The 15910-nt window shown below is 47.6% G+C and overlaps 1 protein-coding gene across 10 annotated transcripts in view; it reads left to right on the forward strand.

Moving 5' to 3' along the window:
• The window catches only part of PTP4A3 (protein tyrosine phosphatase 4A3), a 168421-nt gene that overhangs the window by 138086 nt on the left and 14425 nt on the right, over window positions 1–15910 (forward strand). The window lies entirely within an intron of this gene.

Here is a 15910-nt window from a genome sequence, read left to right on the forward strand (position 1 = left end):
CAAGGTCCAGACTCCAGAGAAAATAATACAAAAATAACAACAATCATGACGATAATAAGTAAATAAAAAGATCATGGTCAGTTCAAACGCATCTGGCGGTCCAGGCTCACGGTCCATCTATTAACTGTCCCTGGAATAAACCCAGTGTCTCATCATCAGCTGCTGCTGCCTTGTATCTCCTAATGTGCGCATGTGTCTCTGGGAGAACATACCACTGTAATAGATACGTCATTACCACTTCTGAGAGAAGGATGCAGTGAGCACAGGACTGGAAGCCAGGAAATCTGGAGCCGAAATCTCTACCCTGTTATGGTAGTATGGATCCAAAATGTGTACGCATGCACATCCCTGCAAGAGTAAAAATAATGCAGGCGGAAGTCCAGCAGCAGAGTGGGGGCTGTCCAATTGATTGCACTAATGCAGCATGTATGGTTACCTGCCTTCAGCACAGGTGGCATATGTGTGCATTCAGTGCAAGCAGCTCCTGGCCCTCAGAGAGGGAGTACTGGCTCTTGAGACCAAAGTGGCTGAACTGGAGGAAGTAAGGGAGATAGGGAGGTACATAGAGGAGACTTTCCAAGGGGTCCTGTCCTCAGTCTGACAGCCTCTGTGCTGTTGAGGAGGATGGAAGTCTCGAGGAAGAACATGAAGCTGGAGCGGAGGGAAATGAGCCCATGGTTGGGATTCTCCTTCCAGATGATGTCATGATATCCCCTTGCACTGAGGATACCTCTCTGAGGGGAGGGGTATTAAATACCTGGTATTAAATGAGGATGGTGGTGTAATAGGCATCACAGAAACTTGGTGGAACAAGGATAATCAATGGTACACCGTAATACCAGTGTACAAAATACATAGAAATGACAAGGTAGGTTGTGCTGGAGGGAGGGGAAGCACTATATGTGAAAGAAAGCACAGAGTCAAATACAATAAAAGTCTTAAATGAATCAAACAGTGCCATAGAGTCTCTACGGATAGAAATTCAGTGCTTGAATAATAAGAGTATAGCAGTAGGAATACACTAACGACCACTTCACCAGGATGGTGACTGTAATTGTGAAATACTAAGGGAAATTAGAGGAGCTACAAAAACAGAAAACTCCGTAATGGGTGATTTCAACTATCCCATATTGACTGGATACATGTCACTTCAGGATGGGATGCAGAGAAAATTTTGAGACACCGTTAATGACTGCTTGAGGCTGGTAGTCCTAAAACCCACAAACAGAGAGGCAATTCTTGATTTAGTCCTAGGTGGCTAACGGAACCTGGCCCAGAGGTTATCATAGCTGAACCGCTCGGTAATAGCGACCATAATGTAATTAAATTTAACATCCTTGTGCGGGGGAAAATAGCAAAGAAACCTACCACAGTAGCACTTAACTTCAAAAAGGGGAACCACACAAAAATGAACAGTCTAGTTTAACAGAAATTAAAAGGAACAGTCCCAAGAGTGAAATGCCTGCAAGCTGCATAGCAGCGTCTGAAAAACACAATAATAGAGGCTCAAGCTCCATGTATACTCCAAATTAGGAAAGAAAAAAAAAAAAACAGTAAGAGGACCAAAAAATGCCACCATAGCTAAACAACGTTGCCAGAAGCTCAGAATGGGCGACAGGGGATGGATCACTTGATGATTACCTGTTCTGTTCATTCCCTCTGAAGCACCTGGCATTGGCCGCTGTTGGAAGTCAGCGTACTGGGCTAGATGGACCATTGATATGACCCAGTATAGCCGTTCTTATGTTTTTAACATAGCAAAAGAGGCAGCTGGAGACAAAAAGACATCTTTTAAAAATTGGAAGCCATATCCTACTGAGGAAAATAGAAAGGCGCATAGACTCTGGCCAGTCAGATGGAAAGTTATAATTAGGCAGGCCAAAAAAGAATTTGAAGAGTAACTAGCAAAAGACACAAAACTAACAGCAAATTTTTTAAAGCACATCAGAAGGCAGAAACCTGCCAATCAATCAGCGGGGCCACTGGACAATCGAAGTGCTAAAGGAGCACTCAGGGAACACAAGGCCACTGCAGAGAAGCTCAGTGAATTCTTTGCATCTGTCTTTGTTGCAGAGGATGTGAGGTTGAGTCTCACACCTGAGCCGTTCTTTTTAGGTGACAAATCTGAGGAACTGTCCCAGATTGAGGTGTCAATAGAGGTGGGTTTGGAACAAATTGATAAATAAGTCACCAGGACCAGATGGTATTTCCTGAAGAGTTCTGAAGGAACTCAAATATGAAATTGCAGAACCACTGACTGTGGTACCTAACGTATCACTTGAAACAGACTTTGTACCAGATGATTGGTGGATAGCAAATGTAATGCAGATTTTTTTAAAAGAGACCAGTTACAGGCTGGGAAGCCTAACTTCATTACCAGGCAAGTTGGTTGAAACTATAGTAAAGAACAGAATTATCATACATAGATGAACATGATATGTTGGGGAAAGTCAACATGGCTTTTGTAAAGGGAAATCACGTCTAACTAATCTATTAGAATTCATTGAGGGAGTCAGCAAATATGTGGACAAGGTGGTCCAGTGGATACACTGTACTTGGAACTTCAGAAAGCCTTTGACAAAATCCCTCACCAAAGGCTCTTAAGCAAATTAAGTCCTCATTGGGTAAGAGAGAAGGTCCTCTCATGGATCAGTAATGGATTAAAAGATAGGAAATAATGGGTAGGAGTAAATGGTCCATTTTCAGAATGGAGCGTGATAAATAGCGGGGTCCCCCAAGGATCTATACTGGGACCAGTGGTCTTCAACATATTCATAAATGATCTGGAAAAAGGGGTAATCAGTGAAGTGGCAAAATTTGCAGATGATACAAAACTACTCAAGATAGTTAAGTCCAAAGCAGACAGTGAAGAGTTACGAAGGGATCTCACAACACTAGGTGACTGGACAACAAACAGTCAAAAAAGCTAACAGGATTTTAGGAACCATTAGGAAAGGGATAGATAATAAAAGACAGAAAATATCAGAACAAGGAGCAATGATCTCAAGTTGCAGTGGGGGAGGTCTAGGTTGGATATTAGAAAAAACTATTTCACTAGAAGGGTGGTGAAGCACTGGAATGGGTTACCTAGGGAGGTGGTGCAATCTCTATCCTTGGAGGTTTTTAAGGCCCAGCCTGACAAAGCCCTGGCTGGGATGATTTAGTTGGGGTTGGTCCTGTTTTGAGCAGGGCATTGAACGAGATGACCTCCTGAGGTCTCTTCCAACCCTAATATTCTATGATTCTGTGATCATCATGCCACTATTTAAATCCACGGTAAACCCACACTCTGAATACTGTGTGCAGTTTTGCTCGCCCCATCTCAAAAAAGATATAATTGGACTCGAAAAAAAATTACAGAGAAGGGCAACAAAAATTATTAGGAGTACGGTACAGCTTCCATATGAGAGATTAAAAAAGACTGGCACTGTTCAGCTTAAAAAAGAGACAACTAATTGGGGGGCATATCATAGAAGTCTATAAAACCATGAATGGTGAAGAAGTGTTGTTTATCCTTTCACATAACACGAGAATCAGGGGTAAACTAATGAAATTAATGGGAATCAGGTTTAAAACAAGCATAAGGAAGTACTTCTTCACATAAAGCACAATTAACCTGTGGGACTCATTGCCAGGGGATGTTGTGCAGGCCAAAAGTATAACTAGGTTCAAAAGACAATTAGTTAAATTCATGGAGGATAGATCCATCAATTAATATTACTCAAGATGGTCAGGAACGCAATCCCATGCTCTGGGTGTCCCTAAACCTCTGAGTGTCAGAAGCTGGCACTGGACGACGGGGGATGGATCACTCGTTAAATTGCCCTGTTCTCTTCATTCCTTCTGAAGCATCTGGCACTGGCCTCTGTCAGAAGACAGGATACTGGGCTAGATGGACCACTGGTCTGACCCAGTATGGATGTTCTTATGGAGTAATCTTCTAGACTCTGATGGTGTTAGTCCATTTTCACACAGGTTTGTTTGTGCAGAATTGGCCCTCTGAGTTCTAACCCAGACTCTTGATGCTTTCTGTGGCTTCAGGCAAGACACTTCGCCTCTGTGTGCGTTCCCATCTGTAAGGCAGGATACTTATCTACTTCCCAGGGATGGGTGTTCTGAGGATTAATTAGTTAAGTGTTGGTAAAGCTTTTTGAAGTTGAAAAGTGCTACATCAGTGCTAATTATGCCAGGCTCCAGTCAGACAAGCCCCTCTTAGTACTCAGTGCTTGTCTAAACACAAAGATGTGCCTGTTTAGCAGTTCAAATTCTGTGTGTCGACCAGGCCTTAGTCATAGCAACACAGGAGACAGGAGGGACCAAAGTTCTCCTCTGCCGGATGGTCCCTGTCATCAGTTGAACAACACTGATGCAGTAGAACCTGACTCGGTGATCCTCTCGCAGTGCATCAGAGGGAAATGAGGAATAAAGCTCCCTGCCAGTACTTGAAGAGGGGAAGAGAGCTCAGATTGCCTGACTCCAGCTTGCTTGAATGCTTAACTCTTTGCATGCATGAGTGTAGCGCTCTGGTTAGGTTTCTAACCTCATGTATACTTTGGAATGCACATTGAAAACTAGACAGGCCCAAATGTATGTGAGGTGTAGTAGGGACCAATCCTGCCCTGACAGGGAGACTGCCCAAGTCTTTACCAGCTCTAGGTTACAGGATTTTATACACTTCGCATGCCACTAAATGCACATTCCTATGTAATAGTTGAATCCCTGTATGGATGCTGCTATGAACCTCCAGAGTCCACTTTCCTTGAGACCACGAAATGTACAATTCTAAAATCTGTGTAACGGGGGACAAGTTAGTGCAGGCCTTTTCTCTCGGCTGTCTAATGCTAGGTGCAAGGGAAGGAAACGGAAGCTCTGGAAGCCTTCAGGGGCTGTTTGTGCACTTTTACATTTGTAAAGTCCCTGGCTTTAACGCTCGGAGAGGGGGACTTGTGCAGACAGGCTGCAGAGATGGTACATGCTAGTGTTGGGAGGCGCAGCCAGAGCTGTGCTTTCACATGCCAGCCTGGCTTTCCCTGTGAGCTCTAACTTGCTTCGCATCAACCTCAGCTCCTCTTTTTCAGTGTCAAATAACCACCTTGAGATCCTGACGCCTGTTGCATCTTTCTAAAAATGGGGGCTTCGCTCCCTCTCTCCCTGGAACCTGCTAGAAGGAGTGAATGTGAATGTGCTAGCAGGAAGTGGAGAGAAACCTTTAATCTCCCTGTCTCCAGCCGCACGGAAGCGAGGTGCGATTCTTGAGCAGCTGAGCACTGCTGCTTTGTATCCAGACCTCACCAGGCACTGATCAGAGACAGCTTTAAGGATCAGCAAGCTTCCCCTTTAAAAGACATCCTTGAGGATGTGTGCATTCTTTATGTGCAAAGAGAGCAAGGTAACAGTGAGGACAGTTTATTTAGGCTTTGTGTATTTAGCTCTTTTTTTAGGGCATCATGGAGCCATTTAAAGCCGGCCCGGCTTTTAATTTAGCTGTAATGTCTCGGTTGTGTGGCTTTGGCAGCTGTCTGAGCTGTTGGAATGGCAGCTGAGCCTTTCTCACCCAATAAAGCTAAAATTCCATCTCCTTAGTTAGAGCATTGTAAGGAGAGCTTCCAAACCAGCATGAGAAGAAAGGGGTGTTTTTAACAAGAGGGCAATTCCAGAAAAAGCAAAGCCCTGAATTTTTCTTGGAAGTAAATCTAACTGCTCTTAATTACAGGGGAAAGAAAAACCCTCTAAAAGGGGAGGCTTCAGGACCTATTGACTTTCTGGGGTTTGTGTCAGTTGCAGCATTCGGAGGCTGCCATATGAAATAATGGCTTATTTATTTCTTTTCCCCTCCAGATATGGACTTGAGATGCAAAGTTTGCATGCCCTTCTTAATCCCCAAACGTTGTGGGTGTTCAGAGCTGGGATTTTGGGAAACAGCCTTGTTATGCAAGGTGGCGGGAGCTTGGATCAACCCCATCTGTGGTTCTTATTACAAGCCTGTTTTCTAGTTGAGGTCATTATGGTTCAAGCTATTCGGTTTGGTACCTGCTTAGATCCAGGGGCCTTCAAGGCAGGCCCAATGCCCACAGACAATGTGCAAGGATTCCCAAAGTTATTGAGAGTTGGCCACGCTCAGTCCTGGTAGTTTTGGAATCCAACTGGAAACTCTGGCAAGTAGGGTTGGTTAAAGGAGCTGAGCACCCACTACTTCAATTGGTTTCATTTGACCTTAGCAATCAACAGCCACTCTGAGAATCCAAGCCACAGTCTCACGTTGAGCACTCAGAAACTGAGTATCCCGTTTTAGAGGCCACTTCTTAAAATGTGGACGTTCACCTCTGTACTGTGAACTGATGATATGCCTAGCAGATCTGGCTTCTCCTGTAGCTCATCATTGGTAACGCCCCATGTCCTACTGAAATAAACACAATTCAGACTTCAGATTGCTCCCAGGGATCCCCATGCTCAAAATTGGGAAAGGGAAGAAGGCAGAATCAAGTTGAGTGGGGATGGTATTAATATGACCCCCAGGGGGAGCCATAAAGCATCCAGGGTTTTAAAGGTTCCATTCCTCAGGGCATGACACAAGCGAAGCTGCTTATGTTACCCACTAGTATTATCTCATCCAGAGGGTATGAAAATTATGCTTTATTTTTTTGCTCTCTCAGCAGTGGCATGATGCAGCTAGAGAGTAGTCAAGACAGTCAGTCAGCAAAAAAACAGGCATAGATCTTCTAACTGCCTAGGCTGTGTCTTTAATCATAAATAATTGCAGATGAGGTCAGGCATGAGAGTAACACGCCAGAGTTTTAACAGGTCTCTTTGCCAGGTAATCTATTAAATTCTCTGTCTCAGTAGTGTGCTTGAAACAATAAGAGCCATAGGACCTCCTTTCTCTCCAGAACAAACGGTAGCTCTCACTGAGTTATGTACGCACATTGGGTGCAGAGAGAGAGAGAGAGAGTGTGTGTGTGTGTGTGTGTGTGTGTGTGTGTGTGTGTTCTCTAAGCTGTGTGGCCGCCCAGCAGTCTATCAAGTGCTGCGCACTTCAGGGGTCTCTCCCCGCCACTGCCGTGCTGCTCCTGCCCTCTGCCTTGGAGCCCCTGGCCAGCTGCTCCCGGGAGCCTCCCGCTTGCTGTGCAGAGTGGGGGGGGGGGGGGTGCTGATGTCAGGGTGTCCCCCTCCCCCCTGTACTCCATCTCCGCGGTGCAGGGGTCATGACAGGGCTCAGGGCAGAGATGAGCTTGCTGGCGGCTGCCGCTGTGTCCAAACAAGCAGGCTTCAGACCGGTGAGTGCCGATCTACTTAAAGGGGCAGCACGTCTCTCTCTCTTACACGCGCGCGCGCACAAACACACACACACACTCTGTGTCTCTGCCTTTCACACTCACCTCCCAACACATACTTGTTTTATTATGGTGGTTGTTGTTACTTCTTGGTACTTCCTGCAATGCACATATATTCTCTGTAATTTTATTCTTTCAGAGTGCTGTTATTTGAGTTGTTTGACTGGTCTATGCATTTCATAATTTTTATTTCTCTCCTACCCTTAAATTTAATTCTTGGAGTAGTGAATTCTAAAATTCCTAACCTGTCCTGGCTGGAGTAATCATTCCTATAGTAACTTTTAAAAAATATATATGATATCTAGGGTTTTTGTTTCTACTGGTGGTGCATATCCCACACATACCTTGATATGGTGCACATAACAAAATTCATTCCACACGTGGATGGAAAAAATTAGAGGGAATGTTGTTCCCCACCTGTGACACTGACATCCAAGAGCCGTATTAGCAGCTAGCATGAAGGCTGCACGCCTGACTTACTTAAAACAAAGCAGATGGCAAGAAGCCCTTATTGATAGCACACAGATGTGACTGGAGAGACGACAGGTCCTGGCACGTCCTACTCCATCTTCATCCAAGGTGACTGGAGCGTCTCATGCCAGGACTCCTGATCCTCACAGGTTGCACTTGCATGTCTGAGGCGATCAAGGCTGCATGAGAACTCCGTGGGTGACCCGTTGGCAGGCCTGTGGAGACCGGGACAGGGGTAGTGTGTGTCTCAGGACTACCGTGTGTTGTCCAGAGGCGATAAGCAGTGAGCTGTATGACTTGGAGCTTGGAAGCTGCCACTCAGTCCACTTCTAAATCAGAATTGAGGGCTGGCCAATGAGGGCAAAAGAGGGATTTGGAAGTAAAACCAGGAGGAGCTGAGGGAGACTGAGAAAGGGGTATCTTTGGGTATCATTTATCTCTTTCTTTCTTTCTTTCTTTCTTTCTTTTCTTTCTATATGGTTATATAGTTATATAGTTTCCCCAAGTCGTGAATTAGAAAAGGCAGATCTGTACCCTGGGCTTCCTTGGGTCCCGTTGGTGTAACAGACAAAGTTCACAACAGCAGCAGCGTTTTTAATTGTGCGTTTTACACATTAACCTATGTAACATAGGCCAGCTGAATGCAGGTGCCCCTGCTCTGCTTGGGGAGCATTCCTACAACGGAGCTGGGAGCAGAACCAGCTGGTTAGGATGTCACCATCAGCGGCCCATAAAAAGGCAGAATAAATAGCAAGGGGGCTGGAGTGGGAGGTCCCAAACCCTTTTGGTTTCAGTACCCCCACCAGGCTTAAAGCTTCCAGCAGCTTTCCCTTTTAAACACTGGAGCAGCTATCACAGAGCTGACAGCTCTCCCAGCCTGCCTGGCTTAGGGAAAGAGGCAGCTGCCCACTTTCACTGGGGCTGGCAGTGATCTTTTCCCCCATCCAAACTGTGTTAAGTGAGGATGTTGTACAGCATTCGGTCCCTGTTCCCCACTGTATACGCTCCAACTCAGTCCATTTCTGCTTCATTTTTGGCGAGAGAGCCTGTCTAGTACTGGTCTGCACCACAGAGAGTTTCCACTGGGTGTGGAAGGCAGAGCTGACCTATACAATGCAGAGGACAACGTTGAATGTAATGACCCTGGGGAACCCATGTCTGGGTTCTGCTACTGCAGTGCTCTCCCAGTGCCTGCGGCTGGGGGTGCTCAAGGGATGGGGCGTGTTGAGTGCACATGCACATGCCACTGTGCACACAGCCCTTGTGCGCACACACTGTTAAGTGAACCTCTTCTCTTCGGAGCCCCTCCATATGCAGTCACTGTTCGGAGCAATATGTAAATATTAACGTCCCTGGACATGGGTGTCCGATTGTGGCTTGGCTGAGGGTTTCATTGATACTGGCCATTCAAATGGAGATAGAATGCCCCATGTTTGAATCTGTAGAGCCTGAGGGCGTCCCATGGTCTTAGCAGTCTCAGAAAACTGACGAAAGCGATGCGACTGCAGTAAGCACAAATGGGCTTGATCTGTAGCTGCTTAATTGCAGGGGGCTTTGGTTCTGGGTCGGATTCGGATGCGGTGACCACCAGGCCCTGCAATCAGGGTATTGCGCCGGTCAGACCCAGGCCCTGCGCTGCACAGTGCAAACCTGTTAGCGTGCTGAGATCACTGGGTGTGTCTCTGAAGGAGCAGAAATCTTTGTTCTGCAAGCTCGCCCGCGTGTGACGCTCTGCACGACATGCAAGCAGGAGTTTAAGAGGCTTTTGATTCTCTTTTGGAGGAGAGACGTGGCCGGGAATGTTGGGAACCTTTCCCCAGCGAGATAGAAGGTGCCAGTACAGCCCAGGCCTTTTGGGGCCCCCTGTGAGCTCCGTACACACCATTCTAATCACATCACGCTCATTCCCAGGGAGTCAGGGACATTCGGAGTTGTACATGTGCTGTACAGATCAAAGACGTGTTCAGAATTTCTGCAAGAGGATAAGTGCTTTTCAGTCCACTATTCCCAGTTTTCTAACGCCTAAATGAGTATGATTGACACTTACCAGTTCTAACCCCAAATCACTCTAGGCTTAACAGCCTTACTTTATGCACCGTGGTCACTATCCATCCCTGAACTTCAGCTTCCTCGGCATGGTGAGGAGGCAAAGTGCTTTCAAAGTGCACAGCAACCCTCCACAAAAGATGGGATGACTCAGGCAGCAGGATTCCCTAATGCACAGAGCACCGATTCTCCAGCGATGGCCAGTGGGGAGTTGAAATTTCATCATTGATTTAAACAAACCAAAAAAAAGCCTCAAGGGTTTTTTATCATCTTATACCAGTGATGACTTCAGTACAAGGCGTTAATGCCCACATGCATTCTTTCTGCGCTGCACCATATGTTGTTTGCATTTGCAATGTTGCGTTGGCACAGAGTAATGTTTCTGTACTCTGCTCCTCGGGGTAGGTGCTCTTCATACATTACAGCCCGTAGTGTGCCATAACGCCAGAAGTAGATATATTACATTCTCTTTGTATTATACTCGCGCCTAGAGGTGCCACCCAAGATCAAGGCCCCATTGTGCGAGATACATCCCCTTCCCCAGAGAGCTGTCAGTCTCAGTAGACAAGGGCTGGAGGGGAAAGAGGTGAAGTGACTTGCCCAGGGTCATGCAGCAGGTCACTGGCAGAGCTGGAAATAGACTCCAAATCTCCTGACTCCAGCCCATTTTACTAACCACTGGACTGCGTTGCCTCCCTAGACTGGTCACCAGTCCCCCTCCGTATAGACCAGTCCACCAGAATGAAGTTATTACACTATACATAGACCCTCTGAGGCATGTGTATTTCATATAGGTCAACACATCGTCTTCCCATAGGCTTTGACTATATACTGGAGCTCTCTAGTGACAGATCTGGTTGGAACATATTGAAGAGACTTGTCCTGTTGTTGAAAACAGAACTTATCATGAAAAATTGTTGGTGTGTGTGTGGGTTCCCCCAGTCTCCAAAAAACCAAAACAAAACAATTTAGTAAAAGTTTATTTGGAAACTTTTAGTAAAGGGGGAAAAACCCCATCAGATTGAAAGAATACAAAGACTAAAGGGAAAAATAAGCAGTGGTATGAAAGCAAAATAGAATGAACAAATGAAAAGAGAAATGTCAAACTGTGGAGAGTGTGTAAAATAGTTTAGGACGAGTGAAACTAGGGTTGGTAAAAGAGTGAAGGAAATAAATACCTCAGAAAGAGGGGAGAAAATGACACAGGGGATGTGGCAAATAGCAGAGTGAACAAAGCTGGGCTAAACTCCATCAGTGCACGTGCTTTTGAGTTGAACATGTGCGCAGCTGCATTGAGTTCAAAGTTAGATGCCTGGTTGTAAGTCTTTTCAGGGTCAGGGCTTATGTGAGTCAAGTTCGCTGCAGAACAGACTTCCGCCAATGTTTGGTCTGCAGTCAAAGCTGTTACGAAGTCTGTCTGAACATTTGTGGGCAAGTTTTTGTTTGGAAGCACCGCCTGGGTTTTTAACTGTTGGAGGCCCATTAAATTAAAAGAGATGCTCCTTTTAAGAGTCAAAATGCTTTAAGAAAATCTGCCACACATTGTTTTATTTGAAGACTATGTTGAAGACTGTGCTGTGTTCCTAAAGTGCCCCCAGCCTGTTGTGCTTTTGGCCTGATGGATTCAGCGCCACTCTGCTTTGAAATACGGCTCGGTGAAATAGCATTCTGGAGTTTCCCCATGTATTGTGTGGGAATAATTGACAAGCAGAACACCCAGCAGCCTTGCAGACATATTCAGGACTCTGAGCGCTTGTCTATAGCCAGGGTTTCATCAGTTCACCTAAAGGTATGATCCCTTTTAAACCTATTTAACTTAAATCAATGCAAAAGATTGTGTGGACACTCTGAGATAAGCTAGGTTTATTTCAGTTTAGCTTGTCAGTAAGAAACAAGTTGCCTGAAGTTGGGCGCCCCAAAATCACGAGTCATTTCTGCAATTCTCAGCCACCTTGTCTCTTTGGAGAGTCGGACTGCACTGTAAATCTCTTGGGAAGTGTGCTTCTAAACCTTCCTGCTGATGGTGGGGTTTAGAGTCGCCTAAAGCTTTAATTGAGTTACACTTGGGTGTGCAGTGAAAACAGTCTGCCCCAGTGGGGGAGGGAGAGTTGTAAATGATGTGGTGAGCAGTCTACACACACACACAGACACACATGCGCGCGCGCGAATGACCTAGCACAGCCCACTTTGCTAGGGGCGTCAACCCTGCTCATGTGACTCAGATCAATCAGAGCCTTTATCCTATCCAAATGAATATAGGAGGACCTGCCATGCCCTGAAATTGAGGCAGAATGAGGAGCGGAAAGCTGGAAATGACACAGGAGTTGTGTATTTTACATACATTGTTGCCTGTAGCCTCAGATCCATGGTCCAGTGTGTGGGATGCACATAGCAGTGGGGGGAGAGGTATTTTGGGTCAGTGTGAAGGAGCTGACGGGCTTTAACAGAGAGGCATACATACCAGTGTCTAGCTCTGTGGTCCGCCACCGCCCACGCAACAGATCAGAAGGGCTCATGCCAGGGAGGGGGGGCCGTCTGAAGCATCTGGGATTAGCCCCCTAATCTTCCTTGAGATGAAATAGTCATCACTGAGCATGGTCGGTAATTCTGTACTGCGGGCGCCTGGCTCACAAGTGGATAGCGTTTCTCTCTCCGTCTGTCTGCAATGGGGTAACCTTTCAACTTGTCAATTCCAAAATGTCAGGGAAGGTTGTAGGCACCAGTGGGCAGAACCCTATTGATCTGGGTGAAAGCAGAAGAACTGAAAGGAGCTCCTGATGTGGGGAGAATTGGGAGAGGCACTCGGAGTCCTGGTATGGGAAGTGGGGGTTGGAGGGAGGCCCTGAAATAGAGGGGGACAGGAGGGAAACGCTCAGGGAGCTGGTGGGGGAGGATGGAGGGAGCCAAGGAGCCCGGTGCACAGTGATCTTTGCCAATAGCAGCAACAAGGTGTGAGCTGTAGCTCACGAAAGCTTATGCTCAAATAAATTGGTTAGTCTCTAAGGTGCCACAAGTCCTCCTTTTCTTTTTGCAAACACAGACTAACACGGCTGCTACTCTGAAACTAGCAACAAGGTGTGTGATTCCCTAGTGTAAAGACAGACGGGAGGAGCCTGGGTTGAGACTGCTGTGCAGATGGGGATAGTTAGAGGGGTGTGGATGAGGTGGAGGGATGGGGGCAGCACATTGCAGTTTGATCTGTTAATGCTTGGAAGGCACTGAGTCGCGTCAATCATCAGACCCTCCCCACCCACCCCCAAGGAGGGAGGCCTTTCTCCGTCACCAGAAGAGCCCACTCTTAAAGCTCCACAACTCCCTTCCCCAAAGAACAGCCCTGTGGCCTCCAAACCCTCCTCCCCCTGCACTGCTCATTCTGTGCAATTGGACCCTGCCGGGCCAGCTAGACCCTAGCAGCTCATGTCAGGATTCTTGGGGGGGCCCCAACAGGGGTGAGGTGGGAAAAGTGGGTCTCACATTTCAGCAGCCGGGAGCTCCCCCTACTTCCTGGCACAGCAATCCCTGTCCGCGGTGCCCACTCAGAGTGGGAATTCGCCCGTTCCAATGCCACGCACATCTAATAAGTAGCTGTTTGTCTAAGCACTCTCCCCAGAACCCATTGGATACAGATCCTGGGGTATTGCATGGTAAGCTTACGTTGCTGCCCGACACGCTGCTCCACCGGTCTCGCTCCCTGCTTAATGGCACGTGTCCTGAGTGGCTAAAGCTGGGGAAATAATCGTAATGCTAATTCTCACCTCTGTAGCTTGCTAATGATTATGCATTAAACCCAGTAATGAAAGGGAAAACCTGGGCCATGCTTTGCCTTATTGCTGATATTGACTATAGAGGCCTCAGCCAGGCCTGGGCAGTGCCCAAAGAGCTTTGTGGTCCAGGGCTCTGACCCTGTGCTGCTGTGTCCATGCAGAGCACCGCCGACTCTAACAGTCCACCCATGCAACGTCAGTTGTGTGGCTGGAGCCTGCAGGATAACAGGCGGCTGAGGCAAACGAGCAGTGGGGTGGGGACGGGTGAGGCAGGATGGGAGGATGTTGTAGTCTAGGCCGCTTGTAGCCAATCAGAAGCAGTTATCCCAGCTCACAGCCCATGCCTACTCGTTTCTCTGTGGGTGATACAAACGCTTGGGAGGGTAACCTGTGTGTCTAGCCCTTATCGGGGTTGAGGTCAGCGTGGGGAAGGCAGCAAGTTAGCTTGAGCGTAACACAAGGGTTACTTCACGTGCAGCCCGGCAGGGACGCAGCACCTTCCCGACACACCACAGCCACCCTCGTATGGGTCAGGGTCATCCCTGGCACGTGTCTGCCCTGCCACCCTCGCCAGCTCTTCACCTGACTCTCTGTCACCCTGAACTGAGCGGTGTGAAAAGCCCTCGGTCTTGGCTCTCACCAGATCCTGCCTGTTGCAGGCATGTGCCCAGGGCCAGAGCCTCTTTCTGGATTCCTAGAGGTTAAAGCCGGAAAGCGAGCGTTCTGCTGACCGAGTCTGACCTCTGGCATAAGAAAGGCCAGAGCGCTCCACCCAGTGCATCCTGCACCACGCCCACAACTCGTGATTGAGCCAGAGCAGATCTTTTAGGCCGTGTCTACACTAGAGCACTTACAGCGGGACCGCTGTACTGACGCAGCTGCACCACTGTAAGATGGCTCGTGTCGCTGCTCTGTGCCGAAGGGGGAGAGCTTTCCTGCTGACGTAGCACTGTGCAGACACCGGTGCCTCTGTCAGGGTAACTAATGTCACATGCGTGTTTGTTTCACACCCCTGAGCCACCTAAGTTATACCTACAAAAGTGGTAGTGTAGACATGGCCTTAGAAAGACTTCAAGAGACTGAGATCACGTCCCTAGATAAGCTGTCCCTATGGTCGATGGTCTCACTGTTAGCAGTGTACACCTTATGTCTAGTCTGATGTCTTATTGGGCAACGTGGATAGCCCAGTCCATGTCTCGCGAATGAGATTTCCAAAAGGGAGTCGTGATTTTGGCTGGCCCCAATGTTTGTTGCCAAACTTTAGGCATTTTAGAGGGCCCTGTCTTCCAGGGAGGGTTGAGCTCCCTCTGCCCTTAAAAATCAAGCCTCTTTCAAATGTGTCAAGCTGGGTGTCTGAAATCAGTAGCCATTGGCCCCTGGCTGTAACCTGATCTCCCAAAGTCCACAGACTATTGACATGTCAATAAATGACTTTTCAGCTACACTCAGTGGCTGCTTGGGGCGTGGTGGGATGGGGAGGCTGTGGGTTCGTTGCTTCCTCTGCTTCGTGGCATATGTGTTGTCTGCTGGGCTTCTTTATTTCAGCGTCCGAGCCGTGGAGTGTTGCAAAGCAGATTGAATCTGCCAACTCCTTTGTTTAGCCAGGAACAGGCAGTGGGGGGTAGGGACAGGGAGTGCTTGTTTCAAGTTAAACGAGGCAATATTGCGGTTTCACTATCTGTATCCATCTGCCTTGTGGTTAGAAGCCTCTTAGCTTTACTGTCCTTTTTACCTTACACGCCCTTTTCCCAAAGAGGGCAGGGCTGGCCTTTCACTGGTGGCTTAATTGCGCTTTGATGGGTGTCAGTCTCCGGGACACAGGCCAGCTCATAGGCTCTCTTTCGGTGGTCGGGTTGGCGGGGGCCTTTCGGAAGTTGTAACTTTTTGGCTCAGGAAGGAAGTCTGTTTTCCTCCGAGTTCCCACTCCCTGTGGCTGTAGCTGGCAGCGGCTGAGCCAGCAGTTACTGTTCCCACCCACACTCAGCTCAAACATGTGAACTGCAACATCTGCCAAACCCCGCATGTGTTTCGAGTTTATGGAGGCAGGAGCTTGGCCGCTCTCACTAGCTAAAGCAATAAGACATGGAGATGGAGCCATACCCTAGAAATGAACCTTTGAAAGCCACGTCTGTTACCTTCTTCGGTCAGTGCTGTAAAGTTACCCCTGCAGGAAAGGCTCCCTTACGGTTTAACTTGCTAAGAAACTCGGGTTGCCCCTTGTTAGCTGTGTGTGGCTTTTACTGCTGAACATTTACAGCAGCTCACCCAAGGATCTCAGAGCATGTAAATACGAGCCTC

The sequence above is a fragment of the Chelonia mydas genome, chromosome 2, assembly GCF_015237465.2.
Source record: "Chelonia mydas isolate rCheMyd1 chromosome 2, rCheMyd1.pri.v2, whole genome shotgun sequence".
Classification (NCBI taxonomy): Eukaryota; Metazoa; Chordata; order Testudines; family Cheloniidae; genus Chelonia; species Chelonia mydas.